Source organism: Rhinatrema bivittatum, chromosome 4, assembly GCF_901001135.1.
Source record: "Rhinatrema bivittatum chromosome 4, aRhiBiv1.1, whole genome shotgun sequence".
In the NCBI taxonomy this organism is placed as follows: Eukaryota; Metazoa; Chordata; class Amphibia; order Gymnophiona; family Rhinatrematidae; genus Rhinatrema; species Rhinatrema bivittatum.
In genome coordinates this window covers 436172325-436184705 of record NC_042618.1, presented here as the reverse complement: position 1 = coordinate 436184705, position 12381 = coordinate 436172325, and positions in this window count along the sequence as shown.

The following is a 12381-nucleotide window of genomic DNA, read 5'->3' as shown; positions in this document are numbered from 1 at the left end:
TATCTTGCTTAGAATTAACAAAAGAGCGAAGGAACATCTTTAGAGTCCGATTGACTTGCTCAGTTTGCCCATTACCCTGGGGATGATATGCCGTGATAAAATCTAACTGTACTCCAAATTTTTTACAAAGAGCTTGCTAGTATTTGCTTGTGAATTGGGATCCTCGATCGGAAGTAATATGTTGAGGCAATCCATGTAAATGAAATATATGTTGTGTGAACAATTGTGCAAGCTCTGGAGCTGTGGATAACTTAGGAAGAAGAATGAAGTGAGCCATCTTTGAAAATCTATCTACTACCATCCAAATCACTTGGTTACCAATGGATGGAGGCAACTCTACAATAAAATCTGTAGATATATGAGTCCAGGGTACTTTTGGTACTGGCAAAGTTTGCAAAAGACCCCAAGGGTGTCCCGGTAAAGGTTTTTGCTGTGCACAAATTGGGCAAGAATCTACATAGGATTGTGTGTCTTTTTCTATGGTTGGCCACTAGTAGTATTGACTTAATAATTTAGGAGTGCATAGTCTGCCAGGATGTCCAGCTGTTAGAGAATCATGAGCCCAGGCTAGTACTTTTTGTCTAAGATGAAGGGGAACTACAGTCTTCCCTACTGGCACTGTTTGTGTTGCTGCAAAGATTATTCGTGCTGGATCCACAATATATTGTAGAGAAGTCGGAGTACCATCTGTTTAATAAACTCTTGAAAGTGCATGAGCCCTGATGTTTTTTATAGCTGGACGATATCTTAAGGTGAAATTGAAACGACTAAAAAATAATGCCCACCGAGCTTGACGAGGATTCAAATGTTGGGCCTTACTGAGATATTATAAATTTTTATGGTCTGTGAAGATAGTTATTGGATGTAACGCCCCCTCAAGCCATTGTCGCCATTCTTCCAATGCCATCTTGACTGCCAACAATTCTTTATCTCCAATACTATAATTTTTCTCAGCTGGTAAAAATCTTCTAGAAAAATAGGAGCAAAGTAAAAGCGTTCCAGTATTAGAATGTTGGCTGAGAACTGCTTCTACAGCAACATCAGAAGCATCTACCTCAACCACAAAAGGTCGTGTTGGATCTGGATGCCTAAGACAAGGTTTTTGAAGAAATGCTTGCTTTAATTTTTCAAAGGCCTCCTATGCCTCATATGACTAGTTCCGTGCATCAGCTCCCTTCTTGGTTAAAGCTGTGAGAGAAGCCACGCAATGAGAATAATTAGGAGTAAAGTTTCTGTAAAAATTGGAAAACCCAAGGAACCGTTGAAGAGTTCGAAGTCCTTGGGGTTGGGGCCAGTCTCGAATACAAGCCACTTTATCTGGATCCATGCGAAAACCTTCAGTAGAAACTATAAATCCCAAAAACGGTAATGAGATTTGCTCAAACAAGCACTTTTCTAATTTTGCATAAAGATGGTTTCGCAGACATTGTAGAACTTGTCTAACTGCAGTACGATGAGTTCTTAGATCCTTGGAATAGATAAGTACATCATCGAGATACACAATCACACTAGTATTAAGGAGATCTCGAAATATTTCATTCATTAGATTTTGGAAGACTGCTGGAACATTACACAGTCCAAAAGGCATCACCAAATATTTGTAATGCCCATCGTGTGTGTTAAATGCAGTCTTCCACTCATCTCCAGATCTAATTCGCACTAGATTATATGCTCCTCTGAGATCAAGTTTAGTAAAGATCTTAGCTCCCTGGAGACGATCCAATAACTCTGGAATGAGAGGAAGTGGATATCTATCTTTCAAAATAATGGCGTTAAGACTTCTGTAATCTATACAAAGTCTTAATGTCCCATCTTTTTTTGCCACAAAGAAAAATCCGGCTCCTGCTGGTGAGTTAAAGGGACAAATAAATCCACGTTGAAGATTTTCTTGGATATAATGTGACATAGCTTGAGTTTCAGGTAAAGATAATGGGTATACCCAACCTCTAGGTGGAGTGCTACCTGGAAGGAGATTAATAGCACAGTCGAACGATTGATGCTCAGGAAGAGTCTCTGCTTTTTCTTTTAAGAAAACATCTATGAAATCTTCACATTGAGAAGATAGACCAGTAAAAATCATAGCAAGCATGAGCAATGGTTGAGGTACATTATGAAGGCAAGATGTATGACAGGCTGGACCCCAAGCCGCTAATTGTAAAGTCTCCCAATCAATATATGGTGAATGTTTTTGAAGCCACGGAAGGCCTAAGACTATTGGATGTATGGCCTTTTCTAATCAAAAATAAATTTCTTCTTCATGCAAAATCCCAGTACGAAACCTCACAGAGATGGTAACATGAGTTACTTGACCAGGTAACGATTCCCCTCAGATGGAGGATATAAGAAGTGGTGGCATCTTGGGAATAACTGAAAGTCCTAATTGCATAACAATGCTAGCCAAAATGAATTTTCCACCAGTCCCAGAATCTATAAAGGCTTGTGTTGTAAATGAATCTTTCTGATGAGAAAGAGTCACTGGAACCGTGCACTGGGGAGTAGGATTAGTGCAGCCTAGGGTCATCTCCCCAGTGACTCCTAGGCTTGAGAGTTTTCCGGCCTCTCGGGACAATGGACCAAAATATGACCTTTGCCTCCGCAGTAAAGGCACAAACCTTGGGAACGATGACGTTGTCTCTCCTCTGGCATAAGGGGACTACGTCCCAGCAGCCTAGATTCTTCAGTACAGTTAGAGACTGATTCAGTGCTAGAAGGTGTGAGTATTGGTCGAGAGAAAGTTGTTGCTAGAAGAACTGGTTTGCGATTTGGTTTAATCTCTCGGAGGCGTTGTTGTATATGACGATCAATTCGTCCTGCCAAATCAAAAAGAGATTCTAGTTCCAAAGGTAGTTCTCGAGCAGCAAGTTCATCTTTTATTCTTGATGATAACCCCTCCAAGAAAATGCTGAGTAAACTGTCTTCACGCCAGCCAAGCTCCGAAGCCAAAGTACAGAATTCCACCGCATAATCCATTAAAGATCGGGAACCCTGTCGAAGGTGCAAAAGATCCGAGGACGCTGTAGACTGTCGACCCGGCTCGTCAAAAACTGAAATTTTGTATAAAAGAAGCCAATTCTGTAAGGAGAGAATATCCACGTTCCCACAGGGGGGGAGGCCCAAGCAAGAGCCTTCCCATCTAACAATGACAAAATGAAAGTGATCTTATTCTGATCCGTGGAGAATTGAGCAGATTGTATTGAGAAGTGCATAAAGCAGTGGTTTATAAAACCATGACACTGCTTAGGATCTCTGAAGTATCTAGGTGGAGCAGACAAATGAATTGGAGCAACTTGAGAAGAAGAAACTACTGGAGGTATTGTTGGAATTGGAGCAACTTGAGAGATTGAAGGCTCTGAAGGTGTTATTGGAGTTGTCGGCATGGGAGTAGAATCTAGCCAGTTAGCCAAGCGTTCCACGGTTGCAGACAGTACATCCAGACAAATCTGTTGCTGCTGAAGGCGCTGGGGCAAATCAAGAATGGTTTGGAGAGCACTTAAATCTGCCGGGTCCATGGTCCTGGCAAACTGTTGAGATCGTGGACCCTTTCTCCGTGACATTATGAAGAAAGTCTCAAAGGTGGAGCCCCTGAGAAATCGTCAGCTGAAGGCGGTGCAAGCAAGAAAACCAAATTAGTTCCTACCAGTCTACGATTCTCTCGACGAAGCAGGAACAAGCTGAAGCTGGATCTGGACGAAGCTGGAACAAGCAGACGCTGGATCAAGATGAAGCTGGAACAAGCTGAAGCTGGATCTGGATGAAGCTGGAACAAGCTGGATCTGGACGAAGCTGGAACAAGCTGACGCTGGATCTGGATGAAGCTGGAACAAGCTAATAGGCCTAAAAAATGAAGCTGGAGCAGCCTGGCAGACCTCACTCACCCAAGACTGTTGCCAGGTCAAAGGAACAGCTGACGGTTACACTTTAAAATAGGCTCCATTGCAAGTTCTATGCCTCGAGCCTGTTTCTTTAGCTGCCGCCTCTTTAAGACGTCCAATGACATCACTGATGCGCGCGTCCCAGAGGGAGGCGTGCCCCGATGCTCCCAAAAACATCAATTTGAGCTCATGATCAGCCCGCAGCCCCCAGTGAGCGGCACGGAGCAGATAGGAAGGCCCGGCCGTGGCAAATCGTGGCCAGGTTTTCTAACACTTGCTGGCACATGCCTAACTGCAATGCCTCTAATACCAGCAAGGGGATCTTGGTGTTACTGCTCCATCCACCTGCTATGCCTGTCTATTAATATGTATGAGTGTGGGTATCTTGGTGCTGTTACACCTGACCATGCCTTGTCCTCTCCCTCGACCTCAAAACGAAAACTGAACACTCCTTGTCCTCAGACTGCTTTGATCTTGGAATGGAAACAGACCAAGCCTTTCCCTCATCCTGCCTTGACCTTGGAACAGAAACTGACCATGCTTTGTCCTCAGCCTGCCTCAACCTTGGTCCGGATCTCAACCATGCTTCACTCTCAGCCAGCCTTGACTTCAGGATTGGACCTCGACCTACGTTGTAAATCCTGCCGGCTACCAAAACCTGAGGGCTCAACCCAAGGGGGAGGTGGTTGGCTAGGCAGAAAATCTTTGGCTGTTGTGATTTGGCTGCCATCTGCCAAGGTCTGTTCTGTGCTTTCTCACAAAATAGGCAGTTCCAGCTTGATAGTGGCCCAAGGGTTCACCACCACCTGCTCTCAGTGTGACAGTTTCTCTGTGTTTGTTTCTCCTTGTTTCTTTGTTTTACTGGGGTGTTTGCTTTTCCCCGGAAAAAAAGGTGAAACATTTTGGAAAAATATTTCTCCTCACCTCAACCTATTTTTATAGATCTTTGTTTTATTTTAATCCCTCAGCAATGATCCCAGCATGGTTTTCATACCCTGTTCATGTCTGTTGTTTCCACTGTACTGTTTTCTCCATAAATGTGAAAAAAGACAAAAGAAAAGCTAGTTTCTCTTTCCATGGGCTTGCTGCCTCACACCTACTTACCCCCCTCCCCCACTTAACACTTAGAGTAGTGCCAGAGATTTCATGCAAAACCAGAAAATCAGGACAAGTAACTGGCTAAGGGCAGCCTAGTGATTATAGGAAATGATCCCTAGAGAAAGCAGCCCTCACTATTTTCCTGGAAAACCACCCCACAATCATTAGAGAAACCAATGTGTGAAAATAAACTTTACATTTGGCAAACCCATTCTACAAGAAAATCTAAATTCTACCCTGTACCATGGGGGTCTTTGTGCCGCTCAGCCTTGCTTCCATACTCAGACCTTACACGTTGGAGTTTCCTTTGTCACTCTGCCTGGCCGTCGTACCCCAGAACTAACACCTTGTGTGTGTGTGGGGGGGGGGGGGGGGGGCTGCTTTGCACCTTATGGTGGTTTGTAGCATTGAAGCCACTTTTTGTGCTGCTTGGCCCCTTTATCAGTGCCTGCCTTGGAGGTTTAACTGACACCTTTTCTGCTTTGTTCCCCCTTCACGTTGCTTTAGGGTGCTAATGCCATTTTTGGTGCCAATTTGCCACTTGAGATGCCATCAAGGGTTCATGGCACTGCTGCTGGTGCCTAGGGATGTGCATTCATTTATAGGAATATCGGTATATAAAAATTCAAAATAAATAAATAAATAAATTTAGAACGAATTAGGCAATTTCAACAAAATTGCCCAATTCGTCCTGGTTCGGGGACCCTGAAACCCCAATGGATTTTTCCTGAAATTTCGGGAAAAATTTGTTTTTGGGTTAGTACGCGCTAACTCCCCATTAGTACGCACTAACGTTAATATGTTAGCGCACACTAACCCGAAATTCGGGTCCCCCCGAATTTCAAAGGACCGAACTGCAGGAAATTTGATATTTACTTATTATTACATTTATTAGATTTATATTCCGCTTTTCGCACTTTCTTCAGAATCAAAAGGTTCGGGCTTTGCACATTCCTACTGGTGCCCCCTTTTGGAGCTTTGAGGTATTCTTCCCATTTTCTTCTGCTTCTTTACTCCTCTTACACTGACATGTTGAAATCCTGCTAATGCTGGGACCCCTTTGACCATTTATGGAATTGTAGGCTATTCATGCCACTATTGGTGCCACTTTCCAATCTCCTCAGTCTTTCTAGGTACCTTGGTGTTCTTTTCTCCTTCTGTTAATTTCTTCTAACAAGTTTTAAGACAAATGATTAGAAAACCCCTATTCAATATAGGCTGAAAATGACCTTTAATCCTTCCCCCATTGACTTTAATGACAAACAAAAACGAAGCAAACGAAAAAAATGAATTTTTTTTTTTCATTTTGAAAGTAAAAAAACAAATTAGGGTCCCCACAAAATGAATTTTAGAACAAAACAAAAGTTTTCCTGCTGTACATGCATAGTTGGAACTCATTGAGCTTCTGGAATCTCACACTTCCCGTGCCTGGTAAGGGAAGCCTGCTTGACTGTTTTGTTTTCTCCCTCCTGCATATTGTAAGTCAGAAACCTGTGTTATGCTTAAAACTTCATTTCTTCATTAAAATTGCCTATGAAACAATCCTTTTGGGGTTTTGCCTGAATCAGACCCTGATAGACCTTGAGATTATACTCTCTGTTTTGGCTCTCTGTAACAGAATAGGAACTGGTCCTGGCATGGGTTGCTAAATATTTTGCTCCCCAGAATCTGCTTTCTCTCACTTTAGAGCAAAGATATATTTGTTTCATAATTTAGAAATGGAACAAGAGATGCACCAAATTTTAATAAAGCTGTTCAGTCAGTTTAAGAAAACAGAGTAAATTTATAGCCTCTCAATTGTGATTTCATGCTGACTAAAATAAACTAAATGGCTGGTTCTTATTTTCTTGGCAGCTCTTTGCCAAATGAAATTTATAACCATAATGTGTGGTATGGGAGAGTGAGCATGCCCTTCTTCTTTGCATTATTTTGACATGAAAGTAAACATTGCCATAGCAGCTCTTTCATGAGGATTTACTGTGCAATCATAGTTCTACAATAAAAATGAAATATATCATACACATTGGGAATTCTCTCACCCACTATTGAAAGTGCTAGAAAACAGAATCCCAGTGCAATTAAAACAAAGACATTTCTAAGCCTGATTTCCTTACAGCCCAACATTCAAAAATCCCCCTCACTGAGCAGATAAATTTAGGTGACTTAAAAGTAGGCAGGGCTAAATTCGGGGCCAGGGCAAAGAAGTTAGGAGTCAGTGATGATTTCCTGTTCTGGGCACCTAATTGAGGTGAGGCCATAGCTGGCCTAACTTAGGGGCCTCAATTTCAGGATCCTAAAGCTAAATTTACTGTGAATTCCTATATTTAGCCCAAACTTAAGGCAGCTTAGGTGCTCGGCATCTTTAAATATTGGGTTTTAAATTACTTTTCCCATAGACACAGAATGGAAGAGAAAGGCTTGTAGTAAATCAGGTGCCCCTTTCATCTTCCAGATGGGTAAGCCAGTTCAGAGTCTATATGAGCCCTGGGTGATCCAGGGGCATGAAGTAGAGAAGGGAGTTGGGGAGGGCTGAGGCCAGGTTTTGACCCTGTACAAGTCTTTGCAAGTTATATTCCAGGAACTTGGATTCCTGGTTTTGGCCCAGCACATAGAGGTGAGTCTGTAGAATTTTCAGGGTTCATGGTTTCTGTCCGATTGCTGACAACAGTCTTCACATCATTCTTAACAGAGTAGCATAATAATGACAGCAGATAAAGATCAAATGGTCTGTCCAGTCTGCACAACAAGATGCTTATGGTAGTAATTGCTAGGGGTGTGCATCCGTTTTCGACGTATTGGCGATCCCAAACGTATTTTGTCCTATCCGTTAAATACGTGGGGAGGCGAAACGCATCGCGACTCCCCACGTATTTAACGTATTTTCTGTTTAATTCGGTGCGCCCAGAGGCGCGCGCTTTTCTTCGCCCCATTAGCTACTTACTATCTACGATTTGCACAAAATGGCAGCGCCCCTGCGGTAACCATGCCAACCTGTCTGACCCTTTCCTGTGAGTCACAGTGACTCACAGGAAAGGGTCGGACAGGTCGGCATGGATACCGGAATGCAGCGTATCCGCGCTGACATTTTCTGAGCTGCACTGAATGCAGCCAATAGCGCTGTCATTCAGTGCTCTCTGTCGATTTTACTGATGAGCCAGCACTATATAAACATCAGCACGAGGAGCCACACACTTATTTCCAGCGATGCTGTGGGGAGGTGGGCTTGGTGGAAGAGAGAGGAGGCTGAACTAAGAGAGATAGGCTACTAGTATTTTTACTAGTATTTATACTAGATAGGATACTAGTACTTTCATATTTTTAATAAAGCTATAGTAGCACTTTTCCCTCTACCCCTCCCTTAGTCAGCCTTCCCCTCTCCAGTATGCTCTAGGCCCCACAAGTCTAGCTCCTCCTACTGTTTACACCATGCTCTACCAAGTTATTTGTATCCAAGTTGTTCCACCCTGTTCTTTGTAAGACATAACTTATGTCATTGTTTTGTTTGATGTTGGAATGTAAACCGAAGTGATTAGTAACTCTGTTACCTGAACCTCGGTATATAAAAGTTATAAATAAATAAATAAATAGTAAAGGAAAGAAAATTATTCTTTGTTTTGCTGCAGTGCCAGAGTCAGCTACAGCTAGTCCTGTTTCTTTCAAGCTGTTTATTTTGGTCATCTCTGACCGAGAAGAGAAGCTGTGCTAGGTCATCTAGCACTGACCACCATTTAGGGTGTTGGGCTGGCTTGGAGAGATATATTATTTTCAATTTCATCCATTTTTCTGGAGTGACAAAAATTCCTGCTTTAATTCCAATTACTTAGTCTCTCAGTGCACTGGGCTTCACTGGGCAGTTTAACAGGCTGGGTCTGTGCAGTCAAGTGCCCAGGGAGTCTGCCTCTTTTGTGCTTATAAGCAAGCAGCTTCTGTGTGCATGCCACACACATTAGTGCACAGCCAGGCACCGTGGCAGTGGGCAGTGGGTAGTTTAAACAGACTGATCTTAAGTATTTGGTTAGGTCTGTGCAGTCAAGTGCCCAGGGAGTCTGCCTTGTTTGTGCTTACAAGCAAGCAGCTTCTGTGTGCACGCCACACACATTAGTGCACAGCCAGGCACCGTGACAGTGGGCAGTGTTACTACTCAGTCACATTAAATCCATAATGTCAGGGAAAGAGAGATGTAATTGAATGATTGGGACTGGCAGAGGAGGCACCTCAAAAGACACTAGTGCAACACCACCAGTACAGCTAAAAAGGCAACTGTCGCACTCTAAACTCTTTGTAGGGGATGGCAGTTCCATGCCAAAAAAAATGAAATCTGACCATGATACATCGCCATCGCCACCACTTTGTTTCTGGCCCTGTAGTTTTGGAGGTGAGGGAAGGGGAGGCAGAGTCATGCCAGACAAAATGTAGACACCCAAAAGCAGCAGGGGGACAGAAGTCTCGACTAACACTTAGCGTTGATAAGGTAGCGCAGTCACTGTTTGCTTCTGATTCAGATGAAGAATCTTCTTGTGTGGGATTCTCATCAGAAACGGAAGAAGTAATAGCTGATGAATCTTCGGTAGAATCAGTTAGTCCTGTCTTAGCCTCCACAAATGTGCAGCAGGGGAGAGATGACAGTGATAACGAGGAGGAGGAAAAGCAGTCAGTACAGGCACAGAGGGTGACTGATGCCCCCTCTGGCATTGCTTCTCAGGGTGCACCCACTACCTCAACTCCAGTGCCAGCATCCACCCCCAAGGTGTTAGAGAGGGGAGGATCACGAAAGACATCTCCGATCTGGAAACACTTTAAAGTGACGGAAGACCCGCGTTATGCTCGGTGTAATTACTGTGCCAGGGATATTAGCAGAGACAAGCAAATGGGACATCTATCTAACTTTGTCATGAACCATCATATGAAGAGGCAACACCCAAAAAGATTACTGCCATCTGGGGATGGTGGCAGTTCCAGTCGGGGGACCCCTTCCAACCAGTGTGCAGTGGTAGGAAAGCAGCAGAGTCAGCCCACTGCCCTCATCCTTTTCTAGCAGTCAGGCGGCAGGCCAGCAACCCCCTGACATGTGGCGGAAGCGACAATCCACCATGGAGGAAATGGGGTGGAGTGCGGTAACGCTATCCCAGGGTAGGAGGCAGGCAGCCTCAAAAGTTGTAACCAGGACCATTGGGGAAATGATTGCCCTTGATGACCAGCCCTTGCAGCTAGTGCAGAATGTGGGTTTCAAGCGTTTTTTGAAGGTCGTACTTCCAAATTACAAAATCCCGTGCAGAACCACATTTAGTAGAAAGGTCATCCCCAGCCTGTACAAGTAGTGTCGCAGTCGCATGCAAGCACTGCTAGCTAAGGCAGACGGAAGAGTGCATTTCACCTGCGATATCTGGACTGCCATGAATCCTGCACACTCTTACCTCTCTCTGACAGCACACTGGTGGGACATGGCTGAGGCAGGGGCAGCCAGCAGCTCTATTACTGAAGAAGTATCAGGGTGGAGGTGGGCTTTACTGCACACCCACCTGACGGACCAGGCCCATACCGCAGCCAATATTTTAGCATGCATCAGACAGATGCTGGAGGGCTGGCAACTACACCAGCGAGACAGGAAAACGCAGGCAGGGTTCTTTGTCACAGACTGGTGCAAACATGGTTAAGGCAATAACTGATGGGCGGTTTAAGAACATCCGATGTTTTGCACACTCTGCACCTGGTAGTGAAGTCAGCTCTGGGCTTGGAGTCCAATGACAAAGAGAATGAATACCTGCATAGGTTAATACAGAAGTGCAGGAACATAGCAGCACACTTCCACAGAAGTGTCAAGGCAGGGCAGGTTCTCCGACAAAAGCAGACTGATTTGGATATGCCTCACAAGCGTCTCATTCAAGACATTGCCACCCAGTGGAATTCCACGTTTATGATGCTGGAGAGGTTACTGGAGATGCAGACACCCCTTCATGAACTTTCTGGTACAATGGACATAGGTGTGCAGAATCCCCTAGGGCATCATGATTGGTTAGTCATGAGTCAGCTGGTAAAAATCCTGCAGCCCTTCAAGGATGTCACGGACGAGCTGAGTTCCAGAAGTGCCACCTTGGTTGACATCATCCCTATAGTTAATTTCCTGCATGAACATTTGGAGGCCTTTAAACAGGAAGAGGGAATGACTGCTGAGGTGCTGCAGTGTCTGGACGTTTTGCAGCAGCAGGTGAAGGACAGATTAAGGCCTTTAACAGATGACCGCACATACATGCTCGCCTCTGCCTGTGATCCCCATGTGAAAGGTAAACTCACCCTACAGTCCAATTGTCTGTCATTTGTGAAGGAGCTGCTGTTAGCAAAGGTCCGTGAACAGGAGCGACATTGGCTGAGACAGATTAGGCTTGAAGCAGAGGTGGAAACAGCAGGCACATCAGAGAGTTGTGCTGCTAGCCCAAGCAGGAGCAGCACTGTGTCAGCGACAGATAGTACCTCCACCTCCACGTCAGAACGCCCAAGGCATGTTGGCCATAAAAATTCATCAGTTGTGCAACGGGTGAGAGAGAAAGCAGCTGGATTAAGTGACTCTGAGCCCGCCCAAGCACAGGAGACAGCAGCACAGCTGTCAGTGACACAGTATCTCTCAGAACCGATAGAGAAAATGCAGACAGATCCGCTGGCATATTGGGCACACAAGTCCACTGTCTGGCCACACCTAGCCAAAGTGGCTCAGCGATATCTGTCATGTCCACCAACCAGTGTGCCCAATGAATGTGTCTTTTCAATGACAGGGGATATCATGAGCCCTCACCGCTCAAGGCTGGCACCAGAGTTGATGGAAATGCTAGTGTTTTTGAAAGTAAACCTGCCTTTGCTTGGGTTTCCAAATTTTCCCTGTGAATGGCAAGATGAATAAAAGCAATTCAAAGCCTTGCAGCAGCTCCAATTGCCCCCTATGCTCCAGATAATATAAGCACTGCAGCAAACGTACCTGACATGAAACGCTGAGCCTGACCGTCAACTGTCCAGGCTTTGTGTTCCTTCAAGTGTTTGACCTCGATTGCTGTGCCTGTTCATCCAGGCCTTGTGTTCCTTCAAGTGTTTGACCTCGATTGCTGTGCCTGTTCATCCAGGCCTTGTGTTCCTTCAAGTGTTTGACCTCGATTGCTGTGCCTATTCATCCAGGCCTTGTGTTCCTTCAAGTGTTTGACCTTGATTGCTGTGCCTGTTCATCCAGGCCTTGTGTTCCTTCAAGTGTTTGACCTCGATTGCTGTGCCTGTTCATCCAGGCCTTGTGTCCCTAGGTGGGATTGACCTCTGTCCTCGACTGCTTTGCCTGTCAGTCCGGGCCTTGTGTTCCTACAAGTGTTTGACTTCGATTGCTGTGCCTGTTCATCCAGGCCTTATGTCCCTAGGTGGGATTGACCTCTGTCCT